Here is an 18,118-nt window from a genome sequence, read left to right on the forward strand (position 1 = left end):
ATGAAAATCATTTTGAACCATATTCATGCAATGTAGAACTCATGAAACTGCATACTTTTATTTGCTTTGTACTATGTTTAAGGCATTGATTAATTTATTACATAAGTAAGGTAATAATATTGTTGAGGTAGTTACATAAGTAATGTATTACTATAATATATAATAATAATATGACTATTGTAAGTCTCTTAAATCCTGATATTTAGGAAATCAACTAGATTTAATTCTAGAGTCTATCTATCTAAATCAAAATGAAACAGTGAAAAGAGCAAATATGAAAAACCACTCAACAGCTTGATATAAGCACTTCTTAAATGAACTCTTGGAAAAAATATCCTCCAAGACATCTATCTCCTATGAATTAAAGACCTAATTTTATGAACTGGGAAGTGCAGAGGTCAGAAAGAAACTAAATATTATTGTTCTCCAAACCCAAAGGAGGGTTGGAACCTAAAAGCTTGCCTTTTAGTAACTGCTGGTTTTGATCTAAGCTGAGATATTTATTAACTCTTGCAAACTATGACTTGCCAAGAGGCGAAATATTTTTGAGGTGAGAGACTTTCATATGCTAACAGCTAACTCTGGACGAGTCAGCACAGAACTTTATCTAGGCAGCCACCTAAATCAATTATTATGTCAGATTAGGAGGGAATTAAACTTCAGGAAAAAGCTACATATGCTCATGATTTTGTTTAGGTTATTTTTTCCTCCAAAGTGCTTCTGTTAAGAGACTTGTTTTTCGAAGGAGATTACTGATTGGTGATCAAGTGAGTGTACTCTCAGAGTTAATAGGAATAGTTTTTTGGACCAGTTTATTCTAAGATAGGACAGAAATTAATGACTGCCTTGTATAGAGGGCTGTTGTACATTGTAATTCTCAGCCCCTTCCTCGATCTTTAATTTTTTGGTTTGGTTTGGGTTGGGTTGGGTTGGTTTTTTTTTTGTTTTTTTTGTTTATTTGTTTGTGTGAGCAAGTGAAAAGTTGTGTAAGAATTGGGAAATTATACACAGCTTTAAAAAGCTTAGAAGACATCTTTAATAATAATAGGTTGCTTAAATATGTACTGTTGCTACATTCTCCATGTTTTATTGTTTGGTTAACCAGCTAGCAGTTGCAAATGTACAGACTGTTTTTCACACATCACTGTTTCTGCACTCAGAAACAGAAGAAAGTAACAAATGTCTTACAAATATCTTACCTGGTGGTGTGAGACAGAACTTTAAAAACAATGAAACTCCATCTTCAGTCAATATAAACTACTGCTGGTAAGAAAATAAAGAGAGTTCTCCAAGTTTGGATATAAAATACCTCAAAATTTCTCAAGGTGAAGGATCATGTACTATTGCAAAACAGTTCCATAATATGCTGGATGTAGATTAAGATAGAATCACCAAGTAGACACAAAGGATGATTTTTGGTGTGAGTAAATGGCTCAAAACTCTATGCAATTTCCATAAATATCTGTGTGCATGTTGCAGAAGGGAGGGTTGGCATCAGTTAGTGTATCTTCTTTACCATGTTTCTGTTGATACCATGGTGTGGCTCAATTGAAAGAATGACAGTGGTTATTTACTTGATGGTGACCTGCTCTCCCTGTTGCTTAAATAATATCTTACAGATGACTGGCAAATACCGTTTTTTATTAGTGGCTATTTTATCCAGTAAAGTCTTTTTTAACCAAACAAAAACCACTTTTCTCTTCTCCTGTAACCACATGAATTTGCAAGTCCTATTTTTCTGAGCATAATGTTAGCTCCTGCCAACTTTTGCTCTCCTTTTTTATAATTAATTTCATTTGATATTTTACTTCATGTTTTTGTCATTATTAACTTTTCTATCATCTAGCTAACACATGCTGCACCTTTTTCAAAATGAGAGGTGAAGTTCTGCTCAAGAATGCTGTGCATGCCCAGGCAAAACTAGTGCAAGGAACTAAAACTTTTTTAATACTCTTAAGTATAAAAGTATGTACTTAGTAATAAAGCAAATAAGACAGACAAGATAAAGGAACTCCATCTTCACAAGAACTGTCTTAAAATCCCACAGGGATTGTCCTAGTCTAGCACTACAGCTGAAAGGAGTGATACCAAACAAGGGCTGGACTGTCATGTGGCCAAGTCTAAGTTCTTGAGGGGGGTCTAAAAAACAAGTAATAATAATGCAATGACATTTCCCTGGAAGATTCCAGTGTAGGATGAGAAAGGGGAATAGGCTATGGTGTAAAGTTTATGGTGTAATAGGTGTAAAATTTGGTGGAAAACCAAAAACAAATCTGTCTTTAATGGAAATACTATTTGTGGATTAAAGAAAGATTCAGACAGTGCCAGTGTCCTCAATCTTTGATCCTGCATTGTAATAAATACTCACAAAGATACCTTCACTCCTTGACAAATGAGTGCCAAAGAAGGAACTGTGACAAGCAGACACGATAGGATTTTACTTTTTATGTATTATCTATATATGAATGTTAGACAAGAAAAAAGAAAAAGTTGAGAGGAAGAAAGCAAAAATGAAAGTACATGAGTGACTGAATAACCTTCTGCACTGAGGCCTGAAGACAGCAGTTGTACTAATGCCCATGCATCATTTGTCAGTTACTTGAAGTTGCCTTTGCACATTTCACAGCAATTGGTTAATATTTTTCCACCTGTCTTGAAAATTCAGCTTCAGTTGTAAAGGTCAGGTTGGGCTTTTTCCCTCTTACAAATCACAGCTCACAAGAAAGTGTTCAGATGACCAGCGCTCACAGCTTTGTACAGGCCATTGCCTCCAAGTTGCACTGGTATGTCTTTACCCACACGTCACTGTCTGATTTTTAAAGGACCACTTCAACCCATGACTAATAAGAAGGAATAGATTCCTGGTTAGTCCCCCTTGTGACCCATCTTAAAGAATAACAGGAATAAAGTGAAGGAAAAAAGAATGAAGCTAGGCAGGACTCTGAACACACACACGCACAAGCACAAGCACAAGCACATTGATATGTATGTGATCAATGTCATTTAAGATGCATACATATAGACATTCCTTAGTGCACGCTTGCACAGTAGCGATCAATATTTTTCCAGTAGATTTTTGCCATGCAGCATGGTAATATTTGTTAATTATTACTTCACCATTATATCGTGCAGCTTCTCTCCTCTCCACAAGTTAGAGTTTACGTACCTTGACAAAGACAACTTATTGTAGCCAAGTTGTGAGGTATGTGTATGGGTGTGCACCTCTATCTTCCTACCAACAGCTGGTTAATTTTGTCTGGATTGCTGAATACCCCTTATGTCTCCAGTATATAAACAAGAACAAAGTACAGTATACCTATCATTTTAATTACAATAAGAAATCAAGGTCAGATACTGACTCTGCCACAAAGGCTGTTCTGGTTTGGGCAAATTTAGAAATACATCCTCTGATAGAAGGTAGGCTACAACCCTCCCTCTCCCACCAGGTTCGGGAAAAAATAAATTTTCCTCGAAGGAAAGTAAAAGAGATAAAAACTATTTATTTAACAAACACACAGGAAAAGGATAATGATGCTAAATAATAAAACCTCTTGCTATGCTGAGAGAAACCTGGGAAAATTTCAGACTCCTTCCATAGATCTCTCTCTCCCCCTCCTTGGAGCTGGGATGGGGTGGTGGGCCCACCTCCAGGGCCAAGGCCTCGGTGGAAATTCCTCCCAATGTATTCTGATGTTGAAACAGTCCAGCAGAGGAAAAAAAAAAAGGAAAAAACAAAGTCCCAGGAAAAACAAAAGTTCAACTCTCTGTCTCTCTCCAGAGAAAGAGAAAGGAGCTGAAAAACTGGCCGAAAGCAAGCCGGGTGCCTTCCCCACTCTTGCTCTCCTGCCGCAGCTGAAAAAAAGTCTCTGTCTGACCTTGAATAAGCTGCAAACTTCTTTGAAGAACTTTTGCTCAGTTTTTCCTCCCCCCTCTCAGGCTCAGTTTAAAGGCACAGAAAGGCACCAAATTAACTTCTGGGCATGGGGCAGGGATAGGGGATGCACATCACAAAGTCACCCCAAGACAGGCGCAATAGGATAACTTTGCGCAGTCTTTGAATCTGTAGAATCTTTGAATCAGAAATGGAAATGTAGCACATTTGAATCATTGAATCACAGAATGGTTTGGATTGGAAGGGACCTTAAAGATAATTTAGTTCCAACCCCCCTGCCGTATCTTCTGATATGGCTCGGTCTTGGCCACAGCTTTAAGACAGACCTGCTTGCACCTTTACCTTGAACTCAAAAGATCTTTGAAACTTTAATGTTGTTTCATTAGAATGGGTGAGCTTTAACTAGAGGGAGCCCTAGATCTGCCCAGTGGAACAAATCAATAAAGTAACTGAAAAAACCTTACCATTCTGTCCACTCAAGGCAGGCCAGTTCACAGAATTACAGAATCATTTAGGTTGGAAAAGACCTCTAAGACCATCACATCCAGCCTTTAACCAGCAGCCAACAGGTCACCTAGGCCATGATACTAAGTGCTACCACCAGCTGTTTCTTGAACACCTGCAGAGATGGTGCCTCTACCTCCCTGTGCAGCCTGTTCCAATGTTTACCCACCCTTTCCATGAAGAAATTCCTCCTGATGTCCAATCTGAACTTTTCCTGGAGCAGCATGAGGCCATCTCCTCTTGTCCTGTCACCTGTTGCCTGGGAGAAGAGACCAACCCCCATCTGGCTACAAGGTCTCCCTGGAGCCTTATTTTCTCCAGGCTAAACAACCACAGCTGTTCCCAACAGGACTTCTGCACCAAAACCTTCCCCAGCTCTGTTGGTTTTCCCCGGACACAGTCCAGCACCTCAATGTCTTTCCTGTTGTGAGGGGCCCAAAACTGAACACAGGGCTCAAGGTGTGACCTCACTAGTTCCAAGTATGCAGGTACGGTCACTGCTGTGATTCTGCTGGCCACACTACTCCTGGCATAAGCCAGGATGCCCTTGGCCTTTTTGGCCACCTGGGCACAGCTGGCCCATGTGCAGCCACTGCTGACCACCATCCCCAGATCCTTTACTGCTGGACCACTTCACGTTCCCCAACCTGTAGCACTGCCTGGAATTGTGGCAGAATTGCAGGACCCAGCATTTGGCCTTGTTGAACCTCATTCAGATGGCCTCAGCCCGTTAATCCAACCTGTCCAGATCCCTCTGCAGAGCCTTCCTACTATCCAGCAGACCAGCACTTCTACCCAACTTAGTGTCAAGTGCAGCCTTACTGAGAGTGCCCTCAATCCCCTTGTTCAGATCTTCAATAAAGTTATTAAACAGAGCTGGTCTCAATACTGAGCTTTGGGGAACAGCATAAGTGAAAATCCACCAACTGGATGCAGCACCATTCCCCACCACTTTCTAGGCCTGGCCATCCAGACAGATTTCAACTCAGTGAACAGTGCACCTGTCCAAGCCATGGGCAGACAGCTTCTCCAGGACAACACCTTGACAAACAGTAACTTTCTTGCTTTATCCCAGTCTAGCATGTTCCAGTGACCTCCTCAACTGCTACAAACTTGCTGAGCCACCTTCTTTCCACCCTGTCTGATATTTGCCATTTTGCCTCCTTTCCATTCCTCTCAGGGGTCTGGACTAGACCTCCAGCTGTATCATGTCTGTACCTCTCTTCACTTGGCCTGACCCTGCACACTACAAAGATGCTCCCAGCTGAAAACATTCAGATTTTCACATGGCCCAGGACACAGCAGCCAAGACAAGACTGTTCAAAAACACATTTTCACTGAAGCATAATGTCTAGCCTGCTTATATGTTTGCAAACAAAGAGAAACATGCTTTCTGTCAAAATCTCACCTGAAATTCAATGTTAGATGTAAGGTTCATGAAATCTAGGAGATACTCATTGCAGTGACAGGAGACACATTCAGAGAATGAGACATCAGTTCTTTATCCATGTAATGACATTTTCCTTTTGAGGGAAGCAACATTTTTGTAAGGTTGCAGGCTTCCCTTTGGTTTCATGGATCTACATTTGTCTTCCAGGCACCTTAAAAACTTTCTCAAAATGCACCCAGAGCTGGTAGACTTGCCATCTCTGAGAGGGTATGCATATCTATGCCTACAGGATCGTCCAGTAAATGTTCACAGTATTAATATTCAGAAATTAATAATTTTTCACTGAACAGTCATCACATCTCTGTACACTTTATAACAGCTAGACTTTCCACTCTTGTTTTTGCAGTTGAAGCACAGGTCAAATAGAAAAATTTCAGAGAGCGGGAGAGGATACATAAAGAACAAGTAAAGAAATGGTGAGATGAAATACATATTTTGTAAAATTTGTCTGGACATTCTGATTTAACATCTAAGATTTTCTGAGCCCCAGTGCTTCAAGGATGGGTCCACTCACAGGAGCATAAGCTTTAAATGCTTTCAAAATTATATCCCATATTTTGGTAAGTGCTGAGGCAATCTGCCTGTTGTGTATTGCAAACTATAAATTACGTAAATCAAAACTGACAATCTAAAAACTATCACTGAAGCACTTAAAATCCATAATGGTACAATTTAGATGCCTCAATAGACCCCCTTTCCAGATTTTGCTGAAAGACTGCTCTATTACTCTATGGCTCCAGTTTGAAAAGCCAATGCATTAGGGTAGCACTGATGGCATGTGATTATTGTTGTTAAGAGTGTATCAGCATCTATTAGGGCAAACATTGCGTATCAGTCCAGGCTCATAAAATTGTCCATTATCAAATGATTCAGACTTTCCAATTATGTTTGAGTTTGCAATATGTGCTAATGCCTGTGACATTTCTTTAGAACTTACTTGCTCTGAAAAATGAAAAGGCTGAATAGTCATTTTGAGGAAAAAATGCAGATGTTATGCAAAAAATTACGTGTCAGAAAGAGTAGAATGCTGTCCCCTAACAAAAGTGCTCTTGTTTGAGATGTCTCGTCTTTGTCTGTATAAATACACCAGGTAGTTGAAACTGCTATCCTCTGGAATTGCTTCATTTTCTGTCAGCCACCACTAATGGCCCATCAGCTACAACTGAGCAAATTACCATGAGAATTAGCACTGTTTAGAGACATATCTTGTTCGATTTAGGCAGTTGGAGAATCCTGTTCTGGCCTCTGCCCTCTCATCCTGTTCTGTGGACAGAAGCACCTGGAACATACTTGCCTTGAAAAGAGTGAGACTGTCCAACGTGTTGAGAATCCAAAGGCCCTGATACATGTGAAGAAGAATAGGTTACAGGGGTAAGTGAAAGTGGCCTTGAGAAGGAGATACCTGCAGAAACCAGTCAGCAAGCACTAAAACCATTTAAGAAGGAGCCAGCTGAGGTGATTTGTGAGACACACTGAGTTTACTGTGGATTTCCATGAACTAAGAAATTGCTGTTGGCATAAATTAAAAATGAACTGCAGATACAGATATGGACATGTGACATTTTGCTAATTCTTCTCTTGTTAATACCCTGGAGTTCGGGGTTAATGACTTAATGTAGTAGTAGTTCAGATCCCTGTAAAGATCATAATGTGTGATCTATCCATTTCCAGGGGAGTAGTCTCAACATATAAAGCTGAGTCTTTGGAAGATGATGGCCTCTGAGAATAACATGTCTGAACATTAAAGCTTTACTGAAACATAAAAACATTTAAATAGCAAGCATCATAAATTCTGTGATGCATGAATGTACCATTTTGAAACATTGTCAAGAAACATATTAAATAGCAATGGCCATGCTACATGGATTTTCCTTCCTGGACCCTGCAAACAGTCCATAAGAAAGTTTATTTCAGGTCACAATTCCCATATGAAATTGGATTAGAACTGAACACTGCTGTGCTGGATTATTATATACCATTAGTAGATGGCTGCAATTTGAAGATCAACTTCTATTTCAGGCTTATTTAAAATGAAGGCATGTCTGTAATCAAAATTTCTTTGAATATTTTATACTGCATTTCCTTTGCATGGGTCTGTTTTTCAGACCAATCCATCAGATTTAGTCCAAATTTAGATTTCAGTGTGTTTTTCATAGAATATGGGAATTCTGGTTTAAGCTTGTTTTGTCCTTCTCCCCAGACAAAATTAATACTGTTTTTTATGTTCTTTGAATTAGACACTTGGCTTTGCTGTCTGGGAAAATTGTGTTGTGAAGTGTCTGTGTTTTGAAGTAAAATTAATTGAATCTGTGGTTTAATTGATTTATGGAATAAATGTCCAAATATTTCAAACTGCTCCCAGATGAGAACTCTGGGTATGGCACCCTTAGGGCATTGCTGGTTTTTTTTTCCAGGTGGATTCTCTGTTGTGCTACAACAGAGCTAAGTTTGCACAAAAGTTTAATACAGAAGCACCAAGCTTCAAAAGTTTTTATTTTATAAAAACAGTGGCAGTCAGGTCTATGTGTCATTTTACTATACACTTCCAATAAAAAAGTGGCTTTAGAAAGTTGATGATGAAGTTTGGAACGTACTGTTTTAATGTATTGTTCAATGATGTGGGTGAATTCTCAATAGCTCTCTATTACTTTCAAAATGTTAAGGATTATGATGCTGGAGTAATATCATGACTCCTTATCCTTAAAATGTTATTTTGTTTTTATACCTTAGAGTGAATGGATCTGCTCCGCCATATCCTTAACAGACATAAACCAAGTTCTTGTAATAATATGCCATGGAATCCGCTGGATACTATTTGATATTGCTGCAAGTTCTTTTGTAAAACTGCATTGAGATTGGTACCGTGTTACAGAAGAACATCTGAGAACATTGCCCTCACACGTAACGGAACAAACTAGAATGAAAAAGATATGTAATTCCCAGTACACCCACCAGATTAAACACAGGATAAAGATGAAGGAATGTGAGACCAAGAAGACTTTGCCTCCCTCCTTTCAATTGATATGAGAGGAATAGCTTTTGTCTATATTATCTTATCTCACCCTAATTTACAATCCCACTTCAGAAAAATGTGATAGGACATATTCAGAATGAAATATAGCTTCCTGCTTTTATATATGCAGAAGCTATCAATGAACTTCTACAAATAAATGTGCCTCTCCTGGAAAATAAACTGTGTCATTATCATTCTGAGTACATCAGTGCTTCAAAGTTTCTCTATATAAAAATTTTTCCCGATTAAAAAAGAATTCAGAAGGCAATTTTTCAGATTTTCTGGGAAAAAAAAATTGCTGTGTGCTAAGTCCCTACTGTTTCAAACCTCCTTGAAATCTTCTTTAAAAAGCTTGATAGAGGCCTCAGGTGTTTCTCTAGACATTGCAATAACTATTCTGTGCTCACTTATTATAAGCAGTGAATTTGTTGCTATTTTGTCTTTAGAAGAAGTTGAAATTTCATTTAAAATAGGCTTAATGTAGCAAGTAGCATAGGTTCCACTGGTATCAGAAGGGCAGAGCAAGACTCTCAGTACCAAGCAAAAGCAATACAGAACAGGACGTGGTGAAATGTCCTTGTGATTTATTAGTGCAGAACATACTTCATAGATAAAAACACTACAGGTTCTGAGCAATGCTGGCCAAGTTCCAAACAGTGAAGGCCAGCTTGAGCAGCAGCCAAGGTTATTTTTGTGTGTGTTTATATGGTTTTAAAATTCAGGCAATTTGAGGCTCTCCTGTTGTGTAATATTTAAGCTACAGTGTAAGTATTTGGGTTGATTTTTCATTGCCACCACATCTATCCTTTCTGCTAGTGAACTTCAGACATTCTTATTACAGATTATTTTATTATATATGTATTACATATGAAAGATTATATATTTCTTTTTACAGACTATTTTCTTATTACAGATTCTTTTATCATCTCCTTAAACTACAGAAAACTTTTTCCTGTGACAGAGCTGAGTGTCGTCCTCAGCAAAAGGGTGCCTTCATGTCTACTTGGATCTAATGCCAGGCTAACATTAAACCAGTAAATTAATAAAAACTGGCGGGAAAAGTGGCAACAGATTTAGCCAAGATACTCACAAAATTGGTCAGAGATATTGAAAATGAAAGACAGAACACTGAAAAATATTATTATTTTACTGTTCTTATATGTAACTACCCCACCAAATTTATAAACAGGAGAGCTGGTACATTACTGTATTTCACCTCAGTAATCCACTTGCTAGAAAATCTCAGGATCTGTCTCCAGTATCAGCATTCAGTACTCTGCAGCCCTGACAGTATTTTGCCTCTTCATCCTCTTAGAATGACAGATTTGAAACAGCTTCTATAAACCTGAAGTTTGAAGGGATTCTTATCTATGTCTTCCTCTTTGCAAGTAGAATGCAAAAATAGTATGTGACATTTTGAACTGAGGAAACCTTTTTGCCATTGATCAGAAATGTTAGGGGGAAGGTTTACTCAGCTCAGTTGTTTAGAATTTTAGTATATTAATGGTGTTGAAGCACTTTCTTTCAACCTGCATTGGTTTTCTGAGCTTCCATTTAAAATATTGTGTTTTAAAATGTTAGCTATAAAGAAGGAAGAAGATAAGTGTGATCAATGAAAATTTACACACTCTGTGCCTACCCCAAAAATAGCAGAGATTTTTTAGTTCAGTCACACTCTTGCAAATTCAAAATACGCATACAGTTCCATACCTAATCTGCAAGTACATTGACCAAGGCCATGTGCTCCTAATACATAATCATATTTAGAAGTCACTGCTTGATATTGGTGTATTTCTTTACTCCAGAGATAACTGACTCATTAGTTGCAATTTCCTCACTGCTCAAGAGTCTGAATACTTATATATAAGGAGCTTGCTAAGTTCCTTCAAGAGTTTGTGTGACCTGATTGCCCAAAATAGGAGGGTGAGCCGAGTCACTAGTGCGGGAAATCTTTCTCAGTTCAATGTCTCTAAGTGTTTAAGCTCAGTGACCTTCATAAGACTTTGAGAAAAGCTTAAAATCATATGCCCTTTGAGGCTTTGCTGTAAAGAGCTATAAAGGTTGCATAACGGTTTGTTTGCCAAGTGGCATCTCAGAACTATTATATTAATAATGGGTAGTGTGCTTTGCAAGACTGATACATTTATCTGAAGAACATCTTAAGATAGCTAGCAAATTAATGGTTATATTATTATTAATATTTATTTTAGAGGGGTACAACAGGATATAAGTAACATGGGGAATGGACTGTTTTGGCAGGGAGGGGCAGTGTAATGGCTCCTGTGGTTTGCAGCAGGTACATGAGATTATATCTCTTGGCACCCCTGCTGAAGGTCGAAACTGAATCATAACTTCCCACTTGTTTTATATTTCCAAGGTTTCCCTTAAACAAGAAGTATTTGAATTTATGTGTTTTGTTTTTTTTTTTTTTAAAAAAAAGTCTGTTATTGAAGAGAAGAACCAGAAAAGTACAAGAACACCCTAGCAATCAGTGCCAGGTACCAGGCCTGCCCCCTTATAGCTTGGGGGCCAGGGATCCCATGGCATCTACTGCTGTCCTTCAGAGAAGGAGATGTGCACAGCCCTCCCCTTTCTAAAAAAGAGTCTTTTAACCTCTTATCTTGTGAAGTTTCAAGCCAAGAAAAACTTAAAGCAACTCAGCACATCAGAGCATCTTTCAGGTGATGTAACTGCTTTATGCAGGATGAAGGCATGTAATTAATGAGAAAGCCAAATTTTTAATTCACATCATCCCAGCTGCCAGTGCTCTATCTTCTCAGAGGCTTTTTTCTGATGCCATGCTGAGGTGTATCACCCCAGCTACTTTGGCCAGGACCACTGTCCCTGGCATTTGCTTAAAGTAAGTCTGGTGAGTTCATAGGAGTTGCTGATGCATGATAACTACTGAGGAGCTCACAAGCTCTATCTATAAACACGTACTTTTACACACGTTGCTTCTTTATGTAATCTTTACAGATTACAAAAATTCTTTAAAATACTGTCATTTTTCTAACAGAAAACAATGGGCAAATCAGTGACAGTCAGAATCACAGAATGGTTTGAGTTGGAAGCACCCTTAAAGATCACCTCATTCCACCACGCCTTGCCATGGACAGTGTATCAAGTAATTCCAGATCTGCATAAGCAATTACTTAAACATTTGCTTTTACAAAATACTATGATTTATTAAGTACTCTGTGATAGGTGTTCACATAACAAGGTCTGAAAAAGGATGAGAGTAACAAAAAAGGAGGTGAATAAGGATGGTCAGGAGGAGAGTCAGACATTGAGGAATACTACTGGGCTGCAGAGGAATATGTGTGATAATGCTGAGTAGCAGACAACATTGGCAAGAACTTATTCCAATATGAAAAGGACACAGCTTTTGGACTATTGAAGTCAGACAGAATTCGACAGAAAGTGATGGGACGAGCAGACAGCCAGTAGCAGCAGAGTTATTTAGAAAGACTATTAAGCTCAGACAGAGAAAGTAGAAAGAGAAAATATGGTTCTCACTTTCCAAATTAGGCAAATTTTAGAAAACTAAAAAGTGCACCTTTTTCATATAATTTTGTGTGTAATTGCATACATCTGCTTATGAAAGTCAGATGAGATGATACAGGTATTTATGTAATACTTAATTTAAGAAGCAGGCTCTGGAAAAACTCAAAGATCATGCTTTCTCAAAATACTGTCCAGTAGAAATTAATGCAGATATTTGTTTTCATTGAACAAACAAGGAAAAGAGAAGGAGGAAACCTCATCCCTTCCTTATACAAGGCTAGACCACGAGCATCTCCAGGAGAATCCATGGAATCACATTTATGCAAAACTGACGGTATCATGTTCTGGATCTTTGAATGTTATGATGTTATGAGGATTATTTCAGTTCAGTGTGAAATTGCTCAGTGATGATTTCAGTGCTGCACTCTAGAAGGCTACCAGGATAAGTGATATATACAGTAAGTATCCATTTCAGTGAAACAGAAGGCAGAGGAGCAATGTATCATTCCCAGGTTTAAAGTCAGAAATGCTCTCCCCAGAGGATTAGGGAAAATCTACTTCCCCAACACTGAAAATTTCTGTCATATATCATCTCTCAAATTCAAACAGGTATATATGAAGTATACCAAAAGTTCAACCTGTGAACCCAGAAGAAACAGGTTCTGGTTTTATTTCAAGCAACTTCTCCAAAGCGATTGAATAATAGAAAGATTTGCTGCATTATGAAAACAGAAGATTTTAGGTGTTATGAATACCAGGTATTTTGCTTTTCAAATCCACCTCTTAGATTTCCTATTCTGCCATGTGATTGCAGCAGTAATATCTGACCAACAAGCCTCAGAGATAGACCAATACGTAAAGGTTTACTTGAATGCACTGAATTCTCTCCTATCCTTGTATGTTCACTTTCCACAACTTGCATGCTATTCTCTAGCTGTTCTGTATATTTGGCCAAATTAATTCATGTACAAAAATCCTATCCTGTATAAAAAACCAATGCAGATGTGTGAGCTTTGCAGTTATTTCTAGACGATAGAGCAGTGTCTGTAGCTGCTTTGCAATTATAGATTGGTAACGACAGTTTTTGTTTCATAGTAGACAAGGCCAAAAAGTCTTCCAATGCCTGATGCAATGATCCTAAAGTTTCATTTCTAATTAGTAAAGCAGTTTTATAGGGAAAAGAAACAGGCTTATGATGCTTCATTCTGCTCTGATAACAACTACAAACATATTCTGTATTTTATGAAGAAAAACAGCTTTTATAGGCTCTATGAATAGCACATGTACACAGGGGTTCAGAAGCCAAGTGCTGTAGCTATTTATTTTCTTTATCCACTTTCTTTACCTGACCCTGGACAAAAAGATAAAGGTTGAATCTGTAATATCTGTGAGATGGTATGCTGTTGGAAAGTCATGGAATTCCCCATAAAAACAAGCCTATTGCTCCTACCTTACCAGCACATTTCCTTTGTCTTCACAAACTGATTAAACTGTGGACTAGAAAGTCCCTTTTGCTCTTCCCAATACAACTGCAAGTGGAAGTCAAAGTTTTATTAACTAAATAATGCATTAGGACTCTTAATTCACAATTGAAAATCTTCAGAATGACGTCACTTTTCTTTACAGGAAAATAATTACAAAAAATTGCACACAAGATACGCTTCTATTAAAAAAAAAGTAAACAAAACAAGCCCTCAGAAGCTTTTACTCTTAGAGGTCCATTCTAGAATATTTTTCCCTTGTGATCCTCAGGGTTCACTTTAAAGTTTTCCACTGTCTTCATAATGTAAAATTTAAATTGAACTATGCAAGAGGGGAGAAGAAAATGGAAATTCTGAAGATTGCTTTGTCATCTTCAATTTAAGTATATTTTTAAAAGCATTTTTCATTTAAGATGTATATAACTCACCAATCCATGCATTTCATGTCTCTTTTGCCACATTTGGCTCATAAAGGCCACACTCCCTATTTATTTCAAGCAGCTAAGACCCACTTTCAGTCTCCCAGATCTCTTTGACCAGTCTGCAGTATTCAGCAAGACAATGGCTGTCCCTGAAAAATGTCTGATGACAACAGAAAATCCAAGTCCAGGGATGAAAATTTTGCAGGCTCAGAAAGAACTGCCCACCTTCACACATCAGTAACTACTCAGTTGCTCAGTAGTCTGTGCTCCTGTTCATTCACTGGCCTCCCAGTTTGCTACAGAGACAAGGAGTATTTAACAGCAACAACTCACTCTAATTACTCTGGATGTCTTTGGTTTAAACTTGGTGCCCACAAAGATGAAATAACAGACATCCTAAAGTGTACTAATGTCCAATTTCCCAATAACATTGTTTTCATATCTTATCAAATAAAAAAAGAGATCTCCAAAAATGATGTTTTAAATAAAAGTCAGATTGAAGTCTGTTTAGATGCTCAAGTAAGTAAAGAATACTAGAAGATCTCAGCAATTTCATGACTCCATGATTGAACTCTAAATTGTTTTCTACACTGGTGAGTATGACACGCTGGATAAGATCTCTCTACAAAAATAGTTCATTGCAAGGGGATGAGGCATAGACGAAATACTGGTAGCTTTCTAAAATGGGCAGAGAGCCATGAAAGCAAGTAGGCACATATTTCTCATGCAGCATAAGGGCAAAAACTAGGTGTAAGTTTACTGTAGTCCTCCTCCAATGCACATTTTCTCATTTCCCCAGTTACTCACCAACTGCCATACATACAACCCAGACATATTTGTTGTGTTAATTTAAAGATTCTTTAAAGACAATGCTGGCTAAAAGTACTGCTCCACTTTACTTACACTGTCTATGTTAAGTAATTCAAATTTCTGCTATGAGAAAAAAAGTAGTATAACTAGTTGTCATGCAGGGGACATAAACTCCATTTTTCTCCATATTGCTTCAGTTTTATACCAGCATGGAACCAATAAAACCAGTAGAACTCCCTTAGCATAAAACTGCCAGTGGAAATATTAATTCTACCCATTAGATGGTTTCATTGGTATGGAAATGATAATGGTTGCTCTGGCATCTCTCAGAGGAGAATGAGGTTGGACTTCTTCTATTGAAGGTTTCACTTCCACCTGCAAAACTCTATTCCCACTGAAGGTCATATAATAACATAACCATTCTCTATTCTTATTTTACCTCATCACTGATGGATACACAACTTCCTGCAGTGCAGGCTACTTCAAAGCCACGTTTATCATTGAAGTTGAATATTGTACATGTAAAATCCTCTGAATCTGCACCAAATATGTGCTGTTGACTTCCACTCTAGATCTGGATACTCAGTTTTCAGGATCGTTACCCATCTAGAATATGCCAAGCCTGCAGTCAGGTGCAAAATTTCCACTGAAGAAAGTGAATACCCACTTAATCATCTAAACTACTTTAGGAAGCTATGGGAGAAGTACATCTTAGTTTGCATGCACAATATATGAGCTGCATAAGTGGAATTTCCACAGAACAAGACTACCCTGTTGCCCATGGGTTCAAAAGCCTGGGACCATCATAGCTGTCTTAGAAGATTCTAAGCTGGTCTTTAAAGATCTCTTCCTAGGACCGATAATAGGAGACCATATTGCCCCTGGAAGCAATTACTGAAAGACACTGTTGCACTCATGAAAGTCTTCTCTTCTACTCTAACCTCCTCTAATTCTCACCTTCATCTCAGTTGCTTAAGAGATTCTTCCAAAAGCAGTCTAATCAATATGAATTACATCTAGCACACACTGTTCTTTATTTTATCCTCTCCCATCACTGTTTAAAAAAAAATAGAAAACTAAACGTTAGGAATGACCTCTTGCTCCTATGAAGATGAAAGGAAGAAAAAATGTAATTGTTTTCCCTCAGGCTTGTCAAAGACAGGCCAAATAGTGATGGAAATTAAACTGTTATACAAAGGAATACTTAATTGTACAACTACAGTCAGTAACAACATTTATAGGATTTCTTATATTTGAAATGCTATTCATGAAGGCCCACAGAATGCTAGGATTTTTTTTAAAGAAGAAATACCCCAAAAACATTTATTCAGCATTTACATACTGTAAAGACAAACCATGCACTACAGCATACTAATTTATAAACAGCCTTCAGACATGCTGTGCACACTGTCATGATTCTGGGCTGCTTCACTTTGCTGACATAATTTCTGTGAAAAGGAGCCATAAAAGGAGAGAGAACAGCATGGCTTGTCTAGGGAGGAAAAACACTTGTTCTTAGAATCTACAGAACTAGCTCCTTTGGGAGCAAAGCATCCATTTGTGGACGAGAATGGTAGAGGAGTAATAATCCATAGATATTTATTCGTCAGTAATATGATTTTAAAAGAAAAGAGGTGAAAATGAAATTTGGAAAGACAAATCTGAATTCAGAAAGTATTTATTCAAAAACTGAGTGTATTTGGTAAACATTACTACTATGGTCTGGTCTGAAAAAGAAATTGTCTCACTAGAAAAATTAACTTCAGGAGAAGTCTTGATCTAAATTTGGACTGAGACATGAGACTTCAGAAATGTATTTTTTCTATTCATTTGAAGCTCACTCCCAGGAAAAGATTGTGTACCACTCTTGCAGTGGATACCTTCCTACTTAATTTTACTGTTATCATCTTCAATCTGTAGAACTTCGGATAAGTTTAAGATGCTGATTCTTCCCAGATGTAGAAGAATATGTTTGAAATTACAATCAGTAGGTTTCCCATTTTCAAAGGACAGCTTTCCAAATAGGAATAAAGAGTGACTTCCCTTCTCCATAATTCACAGCAGTAGCAGACTTCCCTTAGTTTCTGCAAGGGTTCCCTCAGAAAAAAAATGCACTTGCCTGGCCAAGCACTTTTCAATAAGATGCCTGACTTGCAGCCAAGGAAGATGTCACTTTGGATACCCTGCAAAAACAACAGACAGCCTAATTTAGCAATGCAGCTCATTTGAATAATCAGAGGTCTCTGTCTTTTAAAGAGGAAGATTCATTCTCTATGACAACAGCAATTCAGAGCCAAATGTTCTACAGAATTTGCCAAACAGATAAAACAGAGCAATAAATCATAGAAACATATGATTTTATGTAACTTAAAGAAACTGTAATCCTTGTTCTTACTAAACATCCTCAAAAGTCCTCCGAAAGTAAATAGAATATTCCTATGGAGTTCTGGATCATCTGGGTAATTCTTTGCAGGAAAAACCAAAGCAACATCAACAACAACAAACAAACAAAAAAACAAACAACAAACCCTTAATTGAAACTCCAAGAGAAAGGATTAGCAAAGAGTAAAAAAATCAGTCACTGTAAAAATCCTCTTCAAAATTCTTTTCCCTTCTAAGTTTCATGGATACCAATAATAAATGTATCATGAACATCTTATACAACATATTAAAATCCAGTTACAGATAACACTTATTTTTGCCATGCAAATTACTAGAAATAAATCCTAGAAGGTGTGGAGGTTAATGTGGTTTATTTCTCTCCTTTACTTTTCCCAGAGATTTTTCTGAGATTATTCCCTTTTTTCCTAAATATGCCAGAAGTTTAAAGAATGAGCCTTCTGGAAACTTAAAGGCCTTTGCTTTCCCTCATCACTGACTACACTTATGTGTGTTTCAAGTAATAAAATGAATACAGATTTTCTGCTCCTTGATCCTGCTGGAGTTGTCAGAATTTTTTAAGAGGTGTCTCCAAGATACGACTTGAGAGGACATTGCTAAAATGCTGCCAAAGTCATCTTTGCACCTAAGTGACAATTCAAG

Source organism: Aphelocoma coerulescens (assembly GCF_041296385.1).
Source record: "Aphelocoma coerulescens isolate FSJ_1873_10779 chromosome Z unlocalized genomic scaffold, UR_Acoe_1.0 ChrZ, whole genome shotgun sequence".
NCBI classification, from domain to species: domain Eukaryota; kingdom Metazoa; phylum Chordata; class Aves; order Passeriformes; family Corvidae; genus Aphelocoma; species Aphelocoma coerulescens.